This window comes from Dermochelys coriacea, chromosome 2 (assembly GCF_009764565.3).
Source record: "Dermochelys coriacea isolate rDerCor1 chromosome 2, rDerCor1.pri.v4, whole genome shotgun sequence".
In the NCBI taxonomy this organism is placed as follows: domain Eukaryota; kingdom Metazoa; phylum Chordata; order Testudines; family Dermochelyidae; genus Dermochelys; species Dermochelys coriacea.
The window spans coordinates 81,737,166-81,762,369 of NC_050069.1; the positions used below are offsets into that span (position 1 = coordinate 81,737,166).

At 40.4% G+C, this 25,204-nt stretch overlaps 2 long non-coding RNA genes across 2 annotated transcripts in view; one reads left to right on the forward strand and one right to left on the reverse strand.

The window, feature by feature from the left end:
- The first annotated feature begins 319 nt into the window (after positions 1 to 319).
- On the forward strand, positions 320 to 23,430 carry LOC122458707. Its single transcript, XR_006278879.1, has 3 exons — positions 320 to 374; positions 22,390 to 22,501; positions 23,318 to 23,430. It is a non-coding gene; the product is annotated as an uncharacterized LOC122458707 (long non-coding RNA).
- Positions 22,410 to 25,204, reverse strand: part of LOC122458706 — a 40,054-nt gene continuing 37,259 nt past the window's right edge. Inside the window, exons 2-3 of the long non-coding RNA XR_006278878.1 lie at positions 22,795 to 22,970; positions 22,410 to 22,694 (exon numbers count right to left, since the gene is read on the reverse strand). This is a non-coding gene — a long non-coding RNA (uncharacterized LOC122458706). The remainder of the gene's footprint in view (positions 22,695 to 22,794; positions 22,971 to 25,204) is intronic.

Here is a 25,204-nt window from a genome sequence, read left to right on the forward strand (position 1 = left end):
ATATTGTTCATGGTCCTTTGTGTCATCAGGAAATTAAAGTTTGCAGCTGGTCTCTTCATCTTAGTTAATCATGCGAACACAAAATCCTTAAAGGTCCACGCAGTGGTCCCTGCGGGGGCCCCACTCAGCACTTCTCTACAGCGTGACATTGTTTTTCAGTTGTGTTTTTTATCTTCTCCCCTCTTCTATTCTGAGCTCCTGCTGCTTTTAGCTTCAGTAGCAGACTGTCATGTGGCACTTTATCACGGGCTGTCCAAAACTCCACAGTAACCATATCTCTCTACCATACAAGGCAACCTGCTCAAAAGTTTAAGAGGCTAGCTCTTCTATTTTCAAGATAGCATTTGTCCATGCTCAGTGTCTGTCTCCTTTAGGTAGGTTAGTGCTGTATAGGTAACAATCCTCTGATAATTTGCATTATTTTTCATGTCATAGATGCAAGTCTGCAGCATGATACTTTCAAGGGTATATGTCACTCTCCTATATTTTGTGTGCTGTGTTGTACATAGTAGCTGCTTGTTTTCCAAGAACTAGCTTGCATTATAATAAAAAATTATAGATTTTCTTCCAGGTGATTTTAACACCCAGTATCACTTTCTTCAGGTCCTGGATGTGTCCTAGATTTGAGTTGCCTTAGGTAATTTTCTCTGTTGCCTTTACTGATCCTGACACAGGCGCGATCTGTAGTTAACTTTGTCTCTTCTTTCAAGACTCAGTTTGAAACACTTAGTCAATACCTCATTTAAAGTGTGTGTGGGGGGGAGGGGAATCCTCTCTCGTCTTTTCATTTTCATTTCCTGTACCATTGTGTTCTAACTTTCTCCCTGACTGATTTCCACTTTGTGTAGGTGAACAGAACGTCTCTCTGCATTTGTTTTTCCTACAACAGCTCCTTTAAAATTTTAATTAGCTTTTCATTATCCTTTGACACTTAATGTTCACATGGGCATGTGGGACTTAATGTTGTTGTTTTTTACTGTCACATTTCTACATAGTCATAAATATTTTTCTCTTCCTTGTTCTTAGATCCATTTTGTCATTTTAAAGTTCACAGACATTTTTTATAAAGCTCTAATCTTTTGGATCCTAATCCAGCAAAGCATTTAAGCACATGCTTTAGTCTGTACATATGAGCAGCCCAACTGAAGTCAATGGGATTAATTAGATGCTTAAAGTTAAGCATGTGCTGGGCTGGGGCCTTGGAGAATGCAGCTTCCTAAGAATTCATTTGCCTCCTGGGCTACACAAAAGATTGCAGACCAGTGCTCCATTTAGTCTTATGCCTATACCCAACACAACCAGAGCACAACACTTTAGAGGAAGGTCGAAAATCCCTAAAATACACAATTTTGCAATGTATTTTCAGAGGACATGTTTATTTTTGATGATTCAGTTTAATTTAATACAGGTATTTGTGCAATGTCCTAGGTGTGCATAGCACTTTACAGATGTAAAAAAAAGGAAGTTCACTGCCCTAATGAGTTTATGATCTAAATGATACATAATACAGGCAAAGGGGAAGGGGAGCAGAAATGGATGCAACAGGAAAAAGTCAGATGATTAGTACTACGAGTCTGGTTTTGCAAGCAGTTGAGCACCCTCGTTTCCCAGTGATTTCTGTGAGAAATGAGAGTGCTCAGCTCCTCCTGGGAAGTTCTGAGTGCCTTGCAGGATCAGCCCTTGGCTCACTTATAATTGGCATATATCTGCTATCATATAGCTGCAGGTGCGCTCTGCACTACTGAGGAGAGGTGAAAAGGTCAACTCTCAATCCTGAGGCTGTCTGGGTGCTGGACAGGTTCTGGATTCCCCTAATTTACATCAGATGCCTATGTCCCCAGAGGCTGTTCCAATAGCCTGCGATCACTAGGGCACAAGGTGCCATGGCCACGTCTCCTGTCTCAGGTGAAGTGCTCTGGGGCCAGTCATAGAGGGAGGAGAATGAGATAGGAACCACTATGGTGGCACTTTGCCAGTCAAGGACTCTGCTAGGCAGCTGGATTTTGCCTGTGTTTGGATTTGCTGCACCAGGGAACCAATAGATGGGAAATTAGGGCCTGGTAACTTTGGAGCGGAATTTCATTGCTGAACTCCATCTCTCCCTAGTGCACCAAACCTTGAGGCCCTTACTCCATCTGCACTTAGTTCTTATGGAGTGAATAAACACAAAGTCAACAACTAAAGGGTTTAGGATTTAGCCTGAGCGAAGGAGTCGGGGCTCACTGGATAAATGCCGTGGTAATCTAACAGAGGGAACAGATAAAGCGTTATCACCAGGTGTGAACAAGTGATCTCTTACAGAAAATGAAAAGGAGTACTTGTGGCACCTTAGAGACTAACAAATTTATTAGAGCATAAGCTTTCGTGAGCTACAGCTCACTTCATCGGATGCATCCGATGAAGTGAGCTGTAGCTCACGAAAGCTTATGCTCTAATAAATTTGTTAGTCTCTAAGGTGCCACAAGTACTCCTTTTCTTTTTGCGAATACAGACTAACACGGCTGCTACTCTGAAATCTTACAGAAAATGTATCATATACTTGATGCAATGGACACACCAGGCTGCTTTTTCTAGAAGTCATGATGCCAGATTGTTATTTACAGTAAGGCTCCTTTACACCCATTACACTTATACTTGTAAGGTTCCTTTGCACTGCCAGAACATTGTAGGTATGAAGCTCTTCTGCTTACGCTTTAAAAGTAATAACTCCTTCTGGCAGCTGTAGTATTCTTTATTTGTACTGAGGTCGCACCTAGGAACCCCACTCATGGACCAAGATCCCATTGTGCTAAGCACTGTACAAACACAGAACAAAAAGAAGGTCCCATAACAGACTCTTATCCTGTTCTAGGGACTGGCTGCTAAAGGTGAACAAAGACTTGATTATTGTGGATGTAGTATATAAGAATTGGGTAGTTTCCCTTTAAATAATTTGTGAGCCCTCCAGGGTGCTCACAGTGTTCCATATTTCAGAAGGCACCAGAACTCTGCAGTGTGTATGTTTAGCTAGGCACTGCAGGTTCTAAATGATTAGCAAACACAGTTCTTTCAACCCTTCCCTGACTGTGTGGTTCCCTCATACTAGGTATGCTATATAAAGAGCAAAAGAGAGAACAGTGGGTTACATATGCATCGCAGAAAGTTCCCTCGTGTTTGTAGTTACAGTACTTCCCTGTACCCTACATGTTTTAGAGAGTATCATAGCTAACTTTTAAAACCTGTGTGTTCTGCAGTTCTTATGTAAGACAACAGCCTGCAATTTCACATAAGAACTGTAAACAAAGGGCCCAACCCTGCTCCCACTAAAGTCAAAAGTAGTTTTGCTACTGAGTTGAGTGGGAGCAGGATAGGGCCCAGAGTGGCAATAAAGATTTCAATGTCATTTGGAAAGGATAACATTTCACTTCCCGTCCTTGTGATTGGTTGGCCTCTTTTTCTTGTCATTTAACCTTAATTAATTTATATTGTGTGTGTCAGGGGGAAGACGAGATCCAGACAGAAACCTTTGTAATGGGATTTTACCCTGAGCCAGGCAGAAATAATTAGCGAGATCCATCTTTTTCAGTTTCAGTTGCTGTTCCTAAATGATTTATATTAGGAAGGTGAAATCATATACAGTCACACCTTGTCTCTACATGCTTTTCTTATCTCATGATACAGAATTAAATTCTATACTCTGTCTCCAGCAGAGGGGCAGAACTAATATCAAACTCATAGACATTCTGAGCTTGCTCATTCTTTATGCCATTATCTCCACGCTGACTGCTAGACAACTTATGCTGCTACATTCAAGCTTTCACATCCAGTTTCCCTATCTATTTTGATTTCTGCGTGTATATGCTATTGGGGGATGTTTCAGTGTAGTATGAAGGGAGTTACAGACTCTACTCCAGTTAACAAAAGTTAGAGCTGTGAGTATAACTCCCTAAGTACATAATGTTCAAAAAATGTATCCCACTATACCAAAATTGTGGTTATTTTACACACCACTGGCACCAACATTTTGTTTCTAATGAATACTTTGTCCTCCCACTAGCTGGGATAAACCACACCAAAACTCTCTCCGGGGTACCATTTCTCTTTATTCTGCCCGATTTCTACCTCCTTCTGTCTTAACTGATGCTGCCCCAGAAATACAGATTTCTCTGCTAATTTTAGGGCACTTCCCAATCCCTAATCCATTGCATCTCATTACAACCTATAGCCTTTCACCTCTCCCAGACACCCAGGATCAGATCCTAATTGTTACATTCTAAGATATCAAAGGGTTAAACGTGTTAGCCTGTATCCACAAAAACAACTAGGAGTTCATTGGCACCTTAAAGACTAACAGATTCATTTGGGCATAAACTTTCTAAAGGGTATCTAAAGAAGTGGGTTTTTTACCCTTGAAAGCTGATGCCCAAATAAATCTGTTAGTCTTTAAGGTGCCACCAACTCCTCATTGTTTTTATTCCAAGATAAGACTAATTGGTCTTATATCTCTTAACTTTTGTCCTTGACATCCAGACAATACTTCTAGTCTCAGGATGCTTTCTGCTGAACTTCCTGTCAATATAAATGCACTCAGGGAGTCTCTCAGTCTTCCAGTCTATTCCTTCCCCCTTCCCAGTGCTTCCCCTTTCTTTACCATACTAAGCAATTATTCTTATTAATTATTCCAGTTAGCAGTAATTATCAGCAGAATGCACCCTCAGCCACATTAATAACATAGATCGCTAGGACACTGAGGAATTGGCTGGAAAGATTCACTTTGCCATTTGGATTGCCCAGCAGGACAAGTTATCCCTTTTCTTCCCCACCCCCCTTTCTAAGATGTTAATTATTTCCAATCACTACACACTCTAGCCCTGTTTGATGGTGGGCTAAAGTGGGTGCACTGAGAAACGGAACTTGGATAGTACTGGTTAATGTAGAGACACAGACTGAAAACGATTAGTGAATCAGGTTTCAGGTTTAGTCTGAGATTCTTGAACATACGATCAAAGTCTCCAATCTAGAATCTGTATTTAATTTGCATCTATTATACTTATGAACCAAATACTGAAATCTTTGCTCAGACTCTGATCCTGCAATGGGCAAATGTTCACCACAGGATTGGAGCCTTGCGTTTTTCAGTCCATCCTCAGGTGCAACTTCCATTGACTAAAAACCATGTGAGGATTTGGCCCTTTTTTGGTATCTGTAATTTGTTGAGTTTGATATCTCACTGCAGAACAGCATTGGTGTTTTTAAATTTATATGCTTCTTTAGTACAAGCAAAAAGAAAGGAACAAAGACAAGATTTTTTAAAAAAATACTGTGGCAAAATGAGAGAGTTAAAAAATAATTCATTTTATTTACCAAAAATTGCTTACAATTTATCTGAGCTGCAAAGTTTTGTAATGACTTTATAGTGAAAATAGAGTGCTCTGGCTAAATTCCTTCAAAACTCAATAAAGCAGATGACTGGGAACCATAATGGAATTGAAGCTGTCAAGTGCATTTGCTTTTTTAATGCTAACATGTTTTTGGTTATTAAGAAACAAAAACCAAGTGCTATATGATCAACATAGCTTCTGACAGGGGTATTGGAACCCATCTGGCTTATGGTTTGCCCACTTTTTTTTTTTTAGCCTGAGCTTATAAAGTTGTAACACTGTAGTTTAGCTTCTGGCTTCTGCAATTGCAAATTGGCAGCCAGTGTCCAAAGGGCTGCCATGTAAGGTGTGAGTTTGTGAAAGATAAAATGCATTATTGACGCAGTACACACAGCACATGCCAGTTGCAGACATACTGGGTGAAGGGAAAGCTTGTGTCATTGTCAAGGTGTTCCTGCCACCAGACTCCAGCTGGTTCCAAGTGAGCAGCTCCAGACATAAGCCAGTTTTCAAAGACAAAAGATGAGATTGAATGTGAGACTCCATCATTTTAGGGGTGATACTATGTATTATTTAAGGAAGTTATATAAGGCTAAAATAATATGCCAAGTGCCCTTCATTAACAGTGCAGGTACTCTGTACATACCAGCTTCATAATTTAAAAAATCATGGCATAATTGTTGACAATACCAGTGATTAAAAAAACCTCAGTCCTTCACAAATTTCTTTATGTACGCTTCTCTAACATTGGGAAAATTTGTTCTCTCAGTGTGCTTCATTAGCGTAGCTTACCACCACAAAAACTGGCTGTATTGAGAAAGATTACACCATTATCAAACAATTAGGAGTGCCTTAGCAGGTGCATATACTTACCTTTGTAATTAAATCCTTGTTAAAACACCAAAATCCAGAGACTTTAAATGGTTGCCTGATCCCAGAGGACGTAGCCCAGAAAGTTATTCTATAAGGTAGGCATCATTTGGGAGCAGTGATACTGAGCAGAGAATCTTTGCCTCCTGGGATGTTTACAAAGCACATCTGCACACATCATGAGCTGCAATAAAAATTGCAATGACAATACTAGGCAAACACCTACCATACCAGAAACCAGGCAAGCCAAGCATGAGTCTGCATGGAATCATATGCTACACAAATGAGCTTTCACATTTCCACTGTTTGCAAATTTACAGACATATCCCCAATAATAATGATTATAATAATTAATAATTATTAAATGTGTAGTTGATTTACTCTTTGCTGCAAAGGACTGTACAGTAGAAAGACCTATCTGATTGCATTCCTGAAGTTAGCCTCTGAAATCTTACCAGAGTGGCACAAAAGTTAAAATGGCTGCATTTTCAACTATTTTAGAAGGACTTGAATGGTAAATAAAACTATAAGGTAAGCATTATAGTTCCAATACTCTCACACACTCTATAAAATCAAATCTCTGGTATATTATAGCTATGTTTTCGTATACGTATGCCTATATGTTTAAAGGTATGAATATGTCCATGTCAGTAAAAAAATACCAGCAACAGGATTAGAGGATATATCATAACAAATTATTTTCATTTAGTTAGCACTCTTATTGTTGACACCAGAACTGATCTACCTGATATGTGCATAATTATTTAGTTGCTTGGAGGTAGTAGTTTTTTCACTTTAAGGAATATAATGGGTATTTCTTATTACTTTAGCTGGCTACCTACATTCAGACCCCAAGATAGACAGTTTATTGAATCAGAAACCTGATCCAAACTTTGGTTTCAGAATGCCATCTGGAAAACAATATAAAGATGATCATATCTCTCAAGAAGATTGGAACAAAAGTCTTCTCCAGTGCTCAAAAGTGCTCCATGGAGCAATGTGCCAGGGTCCTTCCATACAAATAACTCACATTTAGAGCTGGTTGGGAAATTTTTGACCAGAAAATGACAATTTGTCTAAACTGAAACTTTTAACCAGAAAGGATCAGTTTAGACAAAACATTCATCGGAAGGTTTCCCAGGTCCGAGATGGCATTTCTGGTCAAAACCATAGAAAGACAGAGAGATCACTTTATTCACAGAATCTACAAGTTTCCTAGGTATGTTGACTTAAGCATAAAGATGTAGATGAAGTGCTGACAAAAATATTCTCATACTTTTGATCTAGAGTTTCTATAGAATAGCCTGTTTCTTGAATGGTATTCTTAGACAAATAGAGTAAATCCTTGAAATCAATTTAGACAAAGTTGCATCAGTGCTGGAATTGAAATTCACCAACTCTTTACACTGTTTGTATTAATGAGAAAAGAGATGATTCCTCAGGGTACCACGGGCAGCCAAAAATTATATTGATGGACTGAAAAATCAAAACCATGGTATATATTAATATATGGACTATTGCCCATCTGGATAAATATGAGAGAACTCCCTTTATTGGTATTAATAAAATAGACGTCGATCATCTCATGTGAAAACTATTTGTGGAGTTGTATTGTGAATAACTGGCTTCTGGGAAGATCTTCTTTGCTCTTTTCCTTAACATATGTTCTTGTGATCTAGCTATGACTGAGATTTAAGTATGAACAGCATCAAGTGAAGTCCTTCTTTTATAGCATTCTTTTATTTTGTTTGTTTGTTCTTTTCTCACCCAAATTCATTTTCTTTCTTCTTTTCTAGAATTCCTTCGTGTAACTCATATCTTGTTATAATTTTGTTTACTTACCTGGTGTAATCCCTTGATACTCAATTTTCTACATTCTATAGATAAGTATGACTTTTTCTGATTTGAAAATTTTATGAAATGTTAATGAGAAAAAAGAATAAATAAAATATAATCCTCTTATTCAACGCCTTCTTATTTGTGCAACTGGGATGCTAGCTCTCAATGGTAGCAACATTGGGCATTGCCACACCTAACTTTTAGGTGCTTGAAAATCCCTGAGATCTACTTGAATTAGGCACCTACGCTCCCTGTACAATGAATGGAGAGATATAGGCACTGAGAATGGGATCCACAAAAGCCAGCATGCTAAGTGAGGGGAACACCTAAACTAGCTAATGGGAGATGGTAAGAATAGGGGTGTTTCCTAAATCCCACTCCCCTCACAGAGTTAAGTGCTTAAGTCCAGAGTGAAAGGAGGGTCCTATTTCAGCTTGCGATCCACAGCCAGCAACCCCCGTCACAGAGCAAGGTGGTTTAGGAACACAAGCCATTTTATGTAAGAAATGGAGGAGGTAGCAGGAGCAGTTCCCTTGTAACTTTTAGCCCAGTGGGCAGAGCACTTGTACAGGACGCAGGAGACCTAATGTCAATTCCCCCTCTGCCTGTTGAAAAATGATTTGGAAAAGGACCTCCCAGCACTCTGAAGAGTGCCCAAACCACTGGGCTCTGGGATATTCTAATGTGGGGCTCCCTCTGTCACTACTGTTGAAGCTGTTCCACTGTAGATTAATAAATAGTCATTGGAGCAGGGGGACTGAATCCAGATGTAACCCTCAGGCTATACAGAGTCAGTCTCACTCTCTTTCTTGGCTCAGTGATTATTTTAGTTATTTGTATAAAGTGCTACAGCTTCTGCTACAGCTTCCACAGGAGAAATTGAGGAAGTCCCCACATCAGACTATCCCATAGCCCAAAGGTTACAGCATTCTCCTGTGAGGTAGGATTTGAACAGGGGTTTCCCTTCTCCTCCTCAGGCGGGGGGGACTTGAGCCTGCAATAGTGCTCTAACCACTAGACTAAAAGGTATAAAGAAGGCAGCTCCTTCTCGTGGATTTTGAATAGCATGCCTTTCAGATCAGGCTCTGCAGGCAAGATAGGCATTCTCCTGCCTCGTTTCACCTGGTTTGTGGATCATGCTGCAAGTTAGGTGTGAGAGTTTTCATTCTTAGAGTGAGATGTTGTGCACATGCTCAGAAGCAGGAACTTAGGCACCTAGGGAACCTATACAATGAAAATGAAGGTACTGAGTGAGTAAGTTCAGGTGCCTACAGGGCTAGGCGGCAGCCATGCAGGGATTTTGTGGACTGCAGTGGCACCTAAATTTGAGGATTAGGTGCCAAAGTCCCTTTCTGGATCTGAGAGTGCATGAGAAGACCCTCATAAGCTACTTCCAGCCTCCTGAAGTATCTCTTCAGGTACTTCAATTCCCAGGATCCCCCATTTCAGATCCTTAGATTCATAGGTTAAAAGGGCAGAAGGACCATTGTGATCATCTGGCCTGACCTCTTGTAGAAGTAATGATACACAGCTGTCCACCACACCTGGTTGACTACTATGTCCTGAGTCTGATGTTGAGCTACTCAATGCTGGTTTCACACATAGGCCCCGGATACATTTAGAGGATTTTCTAAAAATTTCTCACTGTTATTAATTCAAGTTCAGCTCCATCAGTGTTAGCAACATTGGAAGCCCTATTATAGCTTGACATTTATTGCACTGTACTTATTAAACCTGCTGTGAGGAGGATGAGATGATATGGTGTTAGCCAGTGCTGGCAATTGGTCTACATTAAGCCTCCCAGTGTTGCTAACGCCAGTGGAGCTGAGCCAGTTTTAGCAACAGCAGGACATTTGTAGAAAAATTCCCCCTCCACAGGTGAACTGGCCCTTTAAGGGGATTGGTGCTTAGCCCAACTTCCCAGCTGAGGAAAATAAGTCCTGGGGTCACATGGTAGAAGATTGTGACTCACAAGTAGGCCTACTAGGACATAAAGGGCAATCTGAGTTCAAGGAGCAAGTGAGAGACAAGAAGAGAGTAAAAAGGATCTTCTTAGTTGCCTGGGAGTTAAATCCTGCAGAAGGAAGACTGGAAGTTGGTAGTTGGTCTGCTGGAGGAAAGCTTCTGTGGAACTGAGTAGAAAGAAGAAAAGGAGTACTTGTGGCACCTTAGAGACTAACAAATTTATTAGAGCATAAGCTTTCGCGAGCTACGGCTCACTTCATCAGATGCTCACGAAAGCTTATACTCTAATAAATTTGTTAGTCTCTAAGGTGCCACAAGTACTCCTTTTCTTTTTGCAAATACAGACTAACACGGCTGCTACTCTGAAACCTGAGTAGAAAGACTCTCCTTAATTCGCAGGCAGAGGTTGTAATCTGTACTGGTTTAGCCCCTGGCTCTCCAGCCCAAGGGGCAAGCCACTCTGTTACCCGGACCAAGTTTCAGGCTATAGTGAATGTTTGTGGTATTTATAAGAGTCCAAATCCAAGCATGTACAATGTAAAACCTAGCAGACATTTAAGCATAGCAGCACACTAGCAGGAATCACTATGGTAAAAGCCTGACTCAATAATTACTATTTTGCCTGAGTGTGAGAATGTGGCATGATTTTTTTACTAGCCTGACATATATGTAGTTTAGTATTTTTTTCCTTTGCATTTAGATTTACTGAAAGCATTTACGAATCTTTCCTTCTTGAGTGGACACATATTCTTGGCTGAATCTAGGCATATTAAGTCTATATCCTACTTTTCTTTAACTTGATAAATATCTGAAAGAGAGAAAATTGAGGAGCATGCAGCATGGCATTGCAAAGTTCCTCAAATCAATCAGTAGCAAACCTCTTTAGCTGATAATGGAGCAGACTTGAACTCTGAAAAAGGTTCTCTTTGCTCAAAAAGATAGTGGGCATGCCTACACAGGCAGTCACTGCATGGAAACCCAGGGTGTGAATCTACAGCATACTAGCTTGATATGGACTAACTCCCAATATGGACACTGCTACAGCACAATGAAAGTTGGCAAACTGTGACTTAGTCTACTACATTTTGAAGCAGCAGTGAGGTGATGGTGACATAGGTGCTTTGATGTGAGGCACATTACTGTATGTGTTGGGGGTTGTGAATCTTCAGGGCTCCAGGAAGAATGCAGATGACCTGTATAGATAAGGAGTCTTGAATACAGTGCATTAAAGTGAGCAAAATTCATTTACGTAATTCTGCCCTATTAGGGGGTTACTTCTTGTGTACTCCCTCTATGTGAAGACTGAAAGATAAAATTCATAAAAGACATATAGAAACTAAGTTGAGCAAAGCTTTGTAATATGATTTGTGAAATTTTTACAGGGAATCTTAGAATTCTTCAGTATTACATAAAATTTAAGCTTTGGGCAAAACAGTTGTGCAGAGTAAGTTTTTCCTCCTAACTTTTCATTGGTGGGAAATAGGATAGATAGAGTGGAGAGGGATGTGAGCAGCTCAAATACCTTTTGCATTAATATTTGCAATGTAATGCAGAAGAGAAATCAAAAAATTGAAAGAAATGGGCAACAGCAATGCCATCATAAATCAGCACCCCACAAAAGTGTGCTACTGCACTTAGCGGAAGAACCTAACATTTTACTATTAAAGTTCTATAGTGACAGACAGGCCTACAAAATACTTGGGGGTTGGATAGTTCATGGTAACAGGATTACAAAGCCTTTCACTTCTAGGTCATTGGCTCAAGTTGAGCCCCAACGACTAATGAAATAACTGAAAATGATTGTCATCAGACAGATGTTCAGTGGTCTATGAAAGTTTTATTCTTTGGCATGGAATGTGGCTGGATTTTAACAGTGCACAGAAATATGACTCAATAGTTTAGGACAGAAAGTGAAGAAGAATATCATAGCCAGATGACACTATTTCCAGTGTCAGGGTGAAGAAGGGACGGATTTAAGCAGACACAATATGGTCAGAACACAGGGGTTAACATCCCTACTCTTACAGAAAGTGCCAGAGGATTTTAATTAACTCCTCAGAAAGATAGCAGCAAAATGTACCTTACCAGCACACTGAGTGTAGTTTCACCACTCACTCTGGGGAAAGGCTGCCAACTGCTGAATCCTGCAGCAGTTACAGGTCTGTCATGAAAAGACTGGCTGAGCCCTGCTAAGTTCGAAAGGGATGCTTAATTTACAGCTTGTGTAGCTATGGTTTTAGTGACAGTGGTTGCCAGAAGATTCATTAGAAGTAATCTTTGTATGTGTCGGGCTTGAAGCTATGTGTAAGAAAAAGATATACTGTTCTTTGGCTTCCTGTCCACGTTCTGGTGGTAAATGCAGGAACTTATCCTCAACCTGTCTGAATACGTCTTATTTTCAGGATAAAGCTACTGTACCTATGTATGACAAAAGGACTCAGTAGAAGCTTTATGGTATCATTGGGTCATTATGCTGCAGGAGCTTTTGGAAGCCAATATCGTCTTCCAAGGAATATATCTTTATATTCAGGAGAATCATCTCTGCCAAAAAATGTTTTGTCTTTTGTCCTTCAAATCCTGTGGAAATGAAGTTGTGTTTTCCCATTCTGTTTCCTAAACTCCTTTTTAGAGATGGTGGTGGAAAGGTTGATGCACTAAGGCCTTGTGCCAATTACACAGTAGAAATAGAAGATATTGCTGATTTGTGGTTATGCAAATCAAGAGGGATTCCTCTTTCCCAGCCTGCTTATCTCCTTCAGTGCAAGTTCTGCTCTGCTGTCATTCAGCAGATGGTGCAGGAGATATGCCATCGAAAAACACAGAACCAAATATTTGATTTGAATGAGTACATTAAAGATTACCCACTTCTCCCTTCAAATTATCTACATTTTGCAATGAACACAAAAGGCATGGTTTGGATCATGACTGTTCTTATAAAAAGGACTCCCAACAGCTGATATGGAGTGCCTTATTTAGGGAGAGTTTGCTGTCAGATACTCAATACCAAAGTTCCTGAAAAAGTTTGTGGGGAAAGGTTTTGTTCTGGTTTTATTTTATTTTATTAATCATCCAACCGTAGTACAGTGGAACTCCATCTAATTTAGTGGAATGGAAGTTATAGAATTTATTTGGATATAAGAATCTCTCACTCTTATAGATGTTACAGGCAACTCACAGTTCTCAGTACTAAGACTGAACTCCCTTCCAGCCTGGGACCAATCTCCCTAGTTCAAAGTCTCTGGCTTCCAGCTGATCTTCCAGGTGTTGAGATGGGGGGAGGGGAGAAAGGCCAAGTGATGATGTCACTGTCCCTCTTTTATACTTTCTTCCAGCTGCTAGAAAGATTCTTGCTGTGACATGGGTCAGGCCACCCTTATTGTGTACCTGCCCTCTCTGAGCAGTCTCTGGGAGAGTGGATTCTTCCCGATGGCCATCACCACCTGTCTGGCCAGTGATAGCTGTTCTTTTGTCCCTACTGAAAGGCCAGCTGTGGGTGTCTCCCAACCTCAAAACGTATTTCAGTAACATATATAGCAATACTTCATAACTTCACATACAATAATAGTACAAACAATCCAACAGGATATTAATGTGCAACGGACCAAGATTTTTTAAATGATACCTCACAAGGCATACTTTGTACAACACCTATCATAATCATATGACAGTGGTGAATATGGGGGCTCTGGGGTGCTTTGAGGTACAGAGTGTCACAGATGCCTTTCCACTTATCAATTTTGGTGCCCAAATATTACAAGAGAGACTGATTTAATGATATTTCTGACCCAACTGGAAGTGTGAAGTACCAGAAATCATATGTAACAGCTTTTTCTCTGACAGGGGGTTAGTTACCATTTGCTCCTTCAAATCTCTCATCTCCCACATTGTCTGCATTTCATGTGGCTCTGTCCTCGGTTTCCTCTTTTCCATTTATACCTTTTTTTTCTGGGAGACTTCATCCAGGCACAGCTTTAACTTTTATCTCCATGCTGAGGACTGAAAATTCTACATCTACATATTGGTCCTGGCTTCATATAGCCAATTGTCTATCTGGCATATTGTTTTCAGTAACCCACTACTAGTTCAGAAACGAGCAGCTTAATTTTATTTCCCAAACTTCTCCCCTTCTGCCTTTCTCCCTTGCTGTAGATACTAATGTTGTATCTTTGCTGTCTGTCCAACACTAAGAATATGAGGAAACCACACAGACACAGTTGGATTCTAAATAATCATGTTTACTAACTATATACAGTCATACAAGCCCTGGCTACATATACACACGGCTGCTCAGTTAGGTACTGCAGGCTTCTCTTCCATCTGATGAGACAGTGGACCACCCCAGGTTTTCACAAATTATCTTGGTAGTCTCTTAGCTTAGTAAGAGTATCTGAAAACTGTGCAGTCAGGTGTGACTATTTGTGGCCATTTGATCACACTGTTTCTTACCAATGTCCTTCTGTAGATCAGGTTTTAATAAGTCTAGGCAAGATCTTAAATTACATCCCATAAACAATATAGCTGGTATGTCATTCTTAGTAGCATGTTCTGCATTCCCATGTTGATTGATATTTTTGAACTCAACATCCATTAGCATTGTTTCCCACAAGAAAAGAACTCAATCTTTGAATATTCACCATGTTTTGCTTTCTGCTTGATCCCCAATTTATTTGTTGCATAACTATCCATCTTCCCTATCACTCGGGCTTCGGTACTTAAGTCATCTTAAGACATCCTTTTCCTTTTACCTAGGCATCCAGACTGTCACCAACTCTTTCTGCTGCTCTCTCCACAACATATGGAAAAACACTCTTTTTTTGTCCTAATAACCAAAAAATGTGTCCACATCCTAGACATTTTCCAGCCTTGATTACAGTAATTTCCTCCTTTCTAGCCTCTCTAATGTCCACATTGCTTTTGTTCATCCCTCTAAAAGACCATTGCTAATATTATCTTGCCAACTCATCTATCAGACCATATCACTCTCCCCTTTGAATGGCTCCAGCCAGAACAAATCTAAACATCTCATCACACAACCCTGTCCTGGCTTGTATTTCATATCTCATTTTTAACATGATTCCCTTCGTATCCTCCATTCTGCAACTTTGGTACCTCTTGGTTCCTTTTCTCCATCTCTGTGCCTTTTTCCATGCTGTAACCTCCCTGCAGAACAGCATCCCTATTCCAGTGCATCAGGGTCCCACTGTTTCCTCATTCAAACTCCTCCTAAAGATTCTCTAACTCTGCACTTCAACATTATAAAATAACGGATCAAGGAACATAAAAAATATATATACTATAATAAGAGCTTCTTGTGGGTCTCTCAGAGTGTCTTGTTGTATTGTCCACCTTTTAGATTGCAAGGCTCTTTGGGACAGGGACTTTCTTTATTAGTGTCTTGGATAGCACCAAGAATGTTGTCTTCATTTAACAAGTATATCTATCTATCTAGATAGATAGTTTTGAGTTTTCCACTTGGCCAAATGCACTTTTCTTACTATGCTCACCATCAGTATGTGCCATCCACAAGTAAAGGACTTTTGAGTAGCAAGCTTGAAGAGCAAAAGGTGAAAACTGACTGAGAGAACTATTTCCAAATTCACAATATAAAGCAAAAGTCTCATCACTGTCCCATTGCTTTACAGTCCAGAAGAACAATGAATATGTTCTGGACAAACGCAATGAAAGAGCTTGATGGTTTATGCTTTAACTGTACTTCATTGATTTTTTAGTACTTTTAGCAGATATAGCATAACAGGATTAATTAGGTAAGAAACCTTTTACTATTAGGTCATTAGTTCAAATCTGAAACAGGGTTGTTAGTGACCAAAGATTGTTACTTTAGCATTATAATTTTAATTAAGACCAAAATAGAAACAGGTCTTTCATAAACTGAAGATAGTGCTTTAACTTTCTTAGACTCTGCAAGGCATACACGACTAGACCAGCTTTGCTGAGTGCCAAAGTTAAACTGCTAGAGAGCTAGATGGTCATCTAGTTCCCAAATGTCTGGCTGTGTAACTTTCTGGCACTAAACAGAATATAGAGACAGATCTATGGATTGGCTCAATTAACATTACAGTTACCGTCTGACAACTGGTGGCCTTAACCCAGTTCCTAGAGGACAGGTGTTCCTATCACAGAAATCACCATCACAATTAGTAGACTATTTGATACAATTGTTGGCAGTCACAGAAGAGAGGACAAAGACTGACTGAGCAGAGAGACCAAGTAACTATTTCACCCCTAGAGGTGACCTCTTCAGTTCAGGATAACTAGGGCAGTGTGAGGAAGTTTTGCTGCCCTGGTAAGAGAGCACTTCATGTTCTACTATTTTTAACTGGGCAACTTCAATAAGCATTACATACACTGACAGGGGGACTGGAACAATGTGTACAGTGGGGGTGCTGATAGCCATTGAACCAAACTAGAAACCCTGGATATGATGGAAACCATTTCAAGCCAGGAGTGTGGCAGCAACCCCCGTTCCAGGATCTATGTTCACTGAGGATTTTTTAAATACTTGAAGAAAACTCCTCTCTACATTTTTTTTCCAGTTTTTGATTTTTTCTCATTTTTGGTTTTGAGTGGGGTTTTTTTTTGTGAAAAGATTAACTGAAAATATTTTTTAAAAATGGATAGTGACAAAGCGCCTGTCAGAATGCAAGTATAGATTTAAAGGGACACATTTTCAAAGGAAGAATTAACAGGTACACTTGCAGAAATGATTGTGCACCCAACATGGCCACAGGCCACTCTAACCCCCAATTTTTACAACTGGATTATTCATATATGGGAACAGGAATAGTTACCCATTTTATGGAGAGCTGCATGTATACTTGTTACATAAATGGGTTCTAATTTTGGCAAATGACCATTCGGTTTCCCAGCAGAATTGCAGGATAAGCTGAAAAGTATTAAAAACAAAAGAAACAAAAGAAAGAAGGCAATCAACCTCCCACCTGCAGCTGAGATATCCATTTTGCCAAGGATCCCACTGCTATCAACAACTTTGAATATGACTTTTGAGGGGGTGGGGGGGTTGTGTGTGTCTGTCTGTGATTTTTCTCCTGTTTTTGCTCCTGCCGATATTTTACTGCATCCACCAGTTACAGCATCCCATCTTCATGTAAGTTACTTTTGAATATTAATCTATAAATGAAAAAGCCAATAACTGTGTAAGAAAATTATCCCTACCATTTAAAACGTTGAAAACAAAAGATTCCATCACTCTCCTGTTCTTTTCACAATCCAGAAGAACAACGATATGTTCAGAACTAAACCAAGCAATGAAAGAGCTTTTGTATGGTTTATACTTCAACTGTACTTCATTGATTTTTAATACTTTTTGCACATACAGCATAATTATAATCAAAAATGCAAATCCTGCATGTAATAAATGCAATTAGTTAAGAGACACCAACTACTTTACAAGCTGTGACAGGAAAAAAATTAAAAAGATGAAATATTTTGCTCTAGCACTGGGATTTCCTAGTTCTGGCTCCGTATGCTTTAGAAGTTAGCAATAACATGAGAAATCATGCCTTCTACTCCACTCCCATTCCCCATACAAAAGGACTCAAGATTAACAGATATGAGTCAAAGGTATTCGTCTGACAAAAGCACTTACATGGTAAACAGCTGCTACAACAGAAGATGCTCGTTGGCTGTCATTTTAGTTTGGAAGGTGTCATTAACATTAATTTTGACAAATATCCTCTACTTGGGGAATCTGAGCCTGATCCAGCAGCCTTTTACTCATGTGAGTAATCCTTCCTTACATGCAGAGTCCTGATTTGTTAGAGTCCTAACACAGAGATCAGAACAAGACTTTGACTCTGATGTATTAAAGAACAAGAAAAACAAAGAAAACATGAACAAATATAATTGTGCAGCAGAGAGAGTACTCTGAATAAACTGCTTTCAAAACTGGCCCCCACCAGACTCACTCGGGATTTCCATACATTTAAAGATACAGTACACAGAAAAGAGAATTGCAGCATTCCCTCTTCCCCTTTTTTTTAGCTCCATATATCACATTACTCATATTAGTAGTCTCAGTGGGATTACTCACACAAGTAAGGATGCAGGAACTTCACCCTAATTTTGCAGCTATTTACCTGGGCAATTCCCTTCTGACACTGTGCTGCTTCGAAAGGAGACGCTCTCCCGCCGACTTACTTTAATCCTTTCATTCTGGTGGAATACCGGGCCCGACTGGAGAGCACTCTGAAGTCAATTTAGCAGGTCTTCAATTTAGGTTAGATGGGGACTCCAGTGCGTTGTGATTGACCCCTCCTCAAAACTGAACATGTTTGCCCCAAACCTGCCCTCAGTGTAAAGCCAGTACTAGGAAACTGGACTAGATATACCCCATTTGTCAATGGCTATGGATACCTCAGTTCTGGTTACAGGATGTAATATGTATAGATATATATAGCTAGATTGCTGACAGTTGGTATTGGGCCAGATCCAGGTGCTGCCAGTCTCTGAGTTGTGATGTTTGGTGGAGCTGTGCAGCCTAGCTGAGCTCCAACGCAACATATCCTGAATAATTTTGTCTTCTCGATGGCAGCTGCATAATGAGGTTTAGGCTGCTGTCAAGTCCCTTCTGCTTCCTATGGGAGGATTGTGTTTTACCCCCCAACCCCACCCCGCCACAGGTACTTGCAGATGATGTTGGGGAGGCATTGAATTATACCCAGTGCCTGCTGAACTCCATAGGCTGGGGGATGGGAGGGATTGAATAGTCCAGCACAGCCTGGGAGATTGACTAGGCCAGCACAGCCCCAGTGGTGATCTCCTGGCTGACAACTCCAGAATTCTTACCCAGAAATGAAATCAGGGATCCACCAGGATCAAAAAAAAACAAACAAAAAACTTTCCCCATGGAGGTCTCGGGTGTGGGGGGTGGGGGAGGGGAATCTCCAAACCCCCAGCAAAGCAACAATATTTACTTTCTCCCACCGTCTCTTGTCCTGCTCCCTTTCTCCCTTCATAGCAGTTTGTTAATTTCTAATATGTGATTTATTTACAGAGAAGATTGATGTTGCTTGTGTGATGTTTCAAGTAATTAGCTATCCATCCAAAACATTTCTTCCTTGTCTCTAGTGCATTTTATACAATGAAAAGATAACAGTTGCCTATGTTAGTTTTTGCCAGGACAGAAGAAAATGAAGTTGAGAAAGGAAGCTGGATTGGATAAATTACAACAATATGTTTGGAGAGGCAGATGTTACCGTAATTGTTCTCCGCCTCTGCCCCACAAATGATCTGACCCTCTAATCCAACCATTCAGCCACTCCAGAAACTTCCAGCTAATTCCTTCCAGCGGATAAATCCTGTATTCCTTAATTGCATGACTCCAGTGGGCCTACCTATAAAATGAGGAGAACAAGATCTCCAACCATATTCTGGAATTCACAGGCAACCACGATATATTGGAAACTGTTGTATTGTTTTGCTGTGGCTGATTTCTCTGTGTGCCCAGGGTTAACAAAGCACTGCATTGGCATTCTTCTTCTTGAGCTTCCTTCTTGTGAAATGCTCTTTCACATCGACATGAAACACAGAAAGTTCAATGAAGCTGAACTGAGTCAACAACTTGCCAACATGTTCAGTGATGCTACAGAAGAATCAGTGCAGAAAATGATAAATGACATAAGCCATCCCTGGGTAATTTCCAATCAAATAAATTAGATATTTTTAATAGGGTTCTCAGAGGTGTTGTCGCTAAAGAGGCTCAGCTCACATCTTGCCCCCTTGTGGGCCTTTTGCTGCATCCTGCCACAGTCTCCGGGCACTCTGGGTGGAGCGGACATAAGATTGGAGGGGCCTAAACCCACAATATCTCTATAGTTCAATCTCATGGTTCACTCACTGCTGGATGCTCCTTGATCAGAGACGCAGTGCTTCTTCCCTGGTGGCTGTCAGGCTCCTAGTGATGCTCCTCTCATGTAGGGAAGCAGCTTGCTCCTGCCTCTTCACCAATCAGCCCTGAACTGGGCCAGGTTCTGTCCTTTTCTCCTCCTCCCAGGCCTGGCATTGGCTGCAGGTATAGTGGGGCAGGGACAGCTGGGCCCATAGACTCTCTTTAACCGTTTTCGTGCTGGTTTGAGGTTTCTCAGCTTCATCACTATTGTATAAATTAAAAAACACACACAAAATAGGCACATGGGATATGTCTAACGTTACGGTTAGTTTTTTCTTCACAACATACAAGACCAGAAAAGCTATAGTTAGCAATAGTAAGATTGACCTAGACCACCTTCCCTCATGGTCTGTGTGTGGAGGGGACACTGTTGTGTGGGGAAAGGACTTTGGCAACATTCCCCCCCCTACCATCTCTGGCATGCTCTGACAGGTCAGAGATCTAACTCTGGAGAGTGGCTTGGGGAGGAAGAGCATTCATGGACTTGGAAGGACTAGTGTGTTTTCTCCTCCAGATAGTCAGGGAAGCAGCTCAGAAGTAAATACAGCCACTGGCTGTATTAACCTTTGTGTGGAGCCCCTCCATGCCATGGCAATGTTTTGGGGTAGTGGCTAGCAGCTGGAATAGAGTGCCTATGTCCCAATTTTATAGGAACAATCCAGGTATTCAGGGCTTTGTCTTAGGTAGGCGCTTATTACCCCCAAGTCCCTGTCCCATTTTTTCAGACTTGCTGTCTGGTCACCCTGTGCTGGAAGGCCTGTCACCATAACTCCATTGGAGCTGGGCTGCCCAGGATGAGAAAGAACTGCTGGGAGTTGACACATAAGAACATAACATAAGTACATAAGAATGGCCATACTGGGTCAGACCAGTGCTCCTTCTAACCCAGTATCCTGTCTTCCAACAGTGGCCAGTGCCAGATGCTTCAGAGGGAATGAACAAAAAACAGGGCAAGTGATCCATCCCCTGTTGTCCAGTATCAGTTTCTGGCAGTCAGAGGTTTAGAGACACCAGGAGCATGGGGTTGTGTCCCTGACCATCCTGGCTAATACTCATTGATGGAGCTATCCTCCAGGCATTTATCTAATTATTTTTTAACCCAAATATGCTTTTGGCCTTCATAACATCCCTGACAAGTCCCTCAGATTGACTGTGTGTTGTATGAAAAAGTACTTCCTTCTGTTTGTTTTAAACTTGCTCCCTATTAATTTCATTGGGTGGCCCCTGGTTCCTGTGTTATACAAAGGGGTAAATAACACTTTCCTTATTTACTTTCTCCATTACAGTCATGAGTTTATAAACCTCTCTCATATCCCCCCGTAATCATCTCTTTTGCAAGCTGAACCATCCCAGTCTTTCTAATGTCTCCATGTATGGAACCTGTTCCATACCTCTAATATTTGTCTTGCTCTTTTCTGTACCTTTTCCAATTCTAAAATATGTTTTTGAGAGGGGGCAACCAGACCTGTGCACAAGTTGTGGTGATACCATAGATTTATATAATGGTATTACAATGTTTTCTGTCTTCTTATCTATGCCTTTCTGAATGGTTTCTAACATTCTGCTAGGGTTTGATGGCTTCTACACATTGAGGAGATGTGTCCAGAGAACTATCCACAATGACTCCAAGCTCTCTTTCTTGATTGGTAACAGCTAATTTAGACCCCATCATTTTGTATGGATAGCTGGGATTATGTGTTCCAGTGTGCATCACTTTACACATATCAACACTGAATTTCATCTGCAATTTTGTTGCCCAGTCAACCAGTTTAGTAAGATCCCTTTGTAACTCATTGAAGTCAACTTTGGACTTAACACAGAATCACTTGGTCTCTACACAGAAATGCCTGGCCTCTGGCAGGTCTCTTGAGATTTCCTGATTCTCTGCTCTAAGCAACTTGTATATTCCAAAGGGGGCAGCTGAGGAAAGAGAAAAATATGCACTCACACCTCTCTGATTGAATGGTCCAGAGAAACCTCCTCAAAGAAGTTCCCTGTTCCCTGTGCAGGTTGTCACAGGTGGAGGAATGATCTAACCCATTGTTAGGACTCTTTCTCCTAAAAAATTAAAAGGAGATGCTCAAGTTATTTACCAGATTTCTTACTTCCTCCCTGAAATACTATTGTAAATAAGACATTTATTAACATAACAATGAACAATGAAGGAAATGCATTGAGACTGAATTTGAACTAACTAGATTGTGTATGGATAGTCCGTAGACTTATACCAGCGAAGGCCTAAAATTAACCTCTCCAAATACAAAGATAGGGAATTAGTTTGAATCTGTTATTGCTTTTCCTAATGTTGTGGGGTGGGGGAAACAACTATTCTTCCTGACACCATCTGGCTTAAGATAAGGCCATGGTATAGCTATGTGACCTTTGCACTGTTAACTTGTAAGAGTTAAAATTCTGTTTTGGTAACAGGAATTCTAACTTACTCCCCACATCAGAGATGCAAACACATCAGATATTAAACCTCAGAGGACCTGATGCCATGCATTGCAGGCTTCCTTTGATGGCGTCAAGGGATATAAAGGTATTTGCTGTTTCCTTTTTTTCCTCTCTAGAGGTGTCTGATTTAGTCAGGTGGTTCACATTCCACATGGTAACATTTATTGTATGGCTCACACTCTATTGTCTCTTTTCCAATATGCTATCTTCCTTGGCCTTTCCCAAGAACTTTATCCAGAACCAAAATATTTGTTTATTTCTGGAATGTCCATCTGGTGCTAAAAGGATGAGAAACAGGTTCCTGTCAGTGACACTCCCTGATCATCAGGAAGGTTGTTATAATCCACCACATGTCTGGGTTCTTTGTGTCATTCCTACCTCCAGTGCTGTAAGCTGTACAGCTGCAGCAAGATGCTGTTTTAGGAATCTGGCACTGATAAGTCTTCTGTTGCAGTAGAAGGTGGGATTTCTTTATACGTATGCACACACTTTCATAAATCACATACAGGCAGTGTTGCAGCAGCCAGGGTCCACAGCATCCAAGAATGTTAAAACTGAAAATAAATCATTAGTAAAAGTAAAGTATACTTAATATTTATCGCCATGAAGCTGGGATGACAGAATCTTAACTCTCAAGTGGCTGAGAAAAGTGGAGGCACAAATAAGTTAGGTCAAGTTACCGCCAAAAGTACTATTTTATTTTTTCATTTCCCCCAGTGGACCTTCTGCCACCCCTGTTAGATGAAAAATACATATTTATTTAATACACCCCTGAGAATAACGCAAAATAATTTGTTTGCAGTATTGCCGTAGTTGTGTTGTATGTAGTGGTCACTAGCCTTTTCTCTCCACCAAATAATTTTCCCATTCTGTTATCTCACCTTCTGTTTACAATCTTCAGGTTGCAAAGGCATTCACTCACCACAGGAACACCTCCTGGTAGCCAGCTGTGGTGTAGCAACTGTCTCCCTCTGAACATGACATTTGCCTGCTCATCATCCCTGCTAAACCCCAACTTCTGACTCTAGACTGTGGCTGGAGATAAACTCCAGCTAGAGCTGAGGGCATATCTATGGGCCCCCTCAATACCTCCCTCCCTTCTAACAAAGCTTTCCTGTCTTGGCATGCAGTTCTGCAAAGGAAGGATCTTCTAGTATCCATCTAACTATGAGGACTACCCTTCCTTCAGCCTCTTGTGAAGTAGTTTGTTCCAGTGTGCCAAGCCTTCTTGCCTGTGCAAGTCATCAAGGTCTACACAACCTCTCTTGCACAGCTTCTGAAAGAGTGTGTAGTAAAGACCCCCCAAACTTTGTAGCTGATAGACACCCAATTAAAATTTCTCAGAAAGACTAGACTGTTTAGGGACCACTGAATTTCCCCCCACTCTCCCAAACATAAACAGTAGGTACTTGAGTACCATAAGAAGAAATCTGATGAACTACATTCTTAATATCTTGTCCATCTTTTTCCATAACCTGATGCTAGAGATCATGAGAAAAAACTAAGCACAGTTATGAGAATCCTGAACACAAAAATTGCCTCAATGTGTGCAATTTAGAAGAGACATTTGTTAAATTCTAAATGGCTATGACTCTCCTATTAGAAAGAAATAGGCTCCAAACAGGCCCGCCAACTTCATGCATTCCACCAAAAGTTACTACATTAAACAGTGGTACAGAAAGTCCTCCATCTTAGACTGCTTAGAACTAAACTAAAAATATGAATGAGATCCTTTGTCTGAATTCAGGATTAGAAGGAGAATTCTTGTTTTTTACTAAGTATGCAGGAATAACACTCTTCATGGCATGTCAAATGTACTGATGAGTCACTAGTGTCGATGGCTCGGGGCTGATAAAGCTTTCCCTTTCCTTTGGATTTGTCCATGTCAGCCCTTCTTGGCCAGATCTACAGTGACCTGAAAATGCACTTTTTTCAGATATTGTCTTGTATCTGCTCAAAATTCTCTGTTTCTTCAAACTTCCTGCCAAAAAAATTCATTCACTGGAATGATAATGGAAAGCTAACAGAAAAAGGGGCAGGAATGCAGGCAAAATAAAAAAAAATTAATTCAATAAAAATTCGCAGAAAAAATACTGAGGTATTAGCCAAACTGTAGTTAAGTGTGATTGTAGACATAAAGCTTTCAGAAATGTAGAAATGAAGTATGCTAGGGCTACATGAAAATTACTTATTTTAGATACAACAATAAAGCAATAATATAATGTGCAACAGTTACACACAGCCTCCCTCTACACACTTACTCCTTCTCACAGAACATGCTATGTTCAAAAATCTTGGGGGAAGATGTTTGGAACAAACTGGTCTCAGTTAGAAGTCTCAGTTAAATTAAAGAGAATACATTTTGATCACTGATTTAATCATTTAACTGCATACCTTTATATGTGAAGAGGATTGTATATAAAATAAGGAAAGGTGTCATTGGTTTGGGGCTACTGAATAAGTGGAACCACCAGTTGCATTATTAAAAGAAGTTCTGCTTCTAATTTTTTTCCTGCGGCAGGTAAAACCAAAGATTCTTCTCAAATGTCAAAACGCCAGGGTTAGTGAATTTAGTGTAGGAGACAAAATTCCCAGTGCTTCTACAGGTAAAACAAACTTTAAGGAGGATTCTAGCACTTTTGTAATGATGGAATACAACCTAAGGCAATATAAATTCATAATCTCTTAGGACGAATGGCCTTTAAAAATGTATCAGATTACCAACTCACCATTGAAATGGGATTTTCTCTGGCAGCCATACAATGCATGTAATACATACTATGAAATT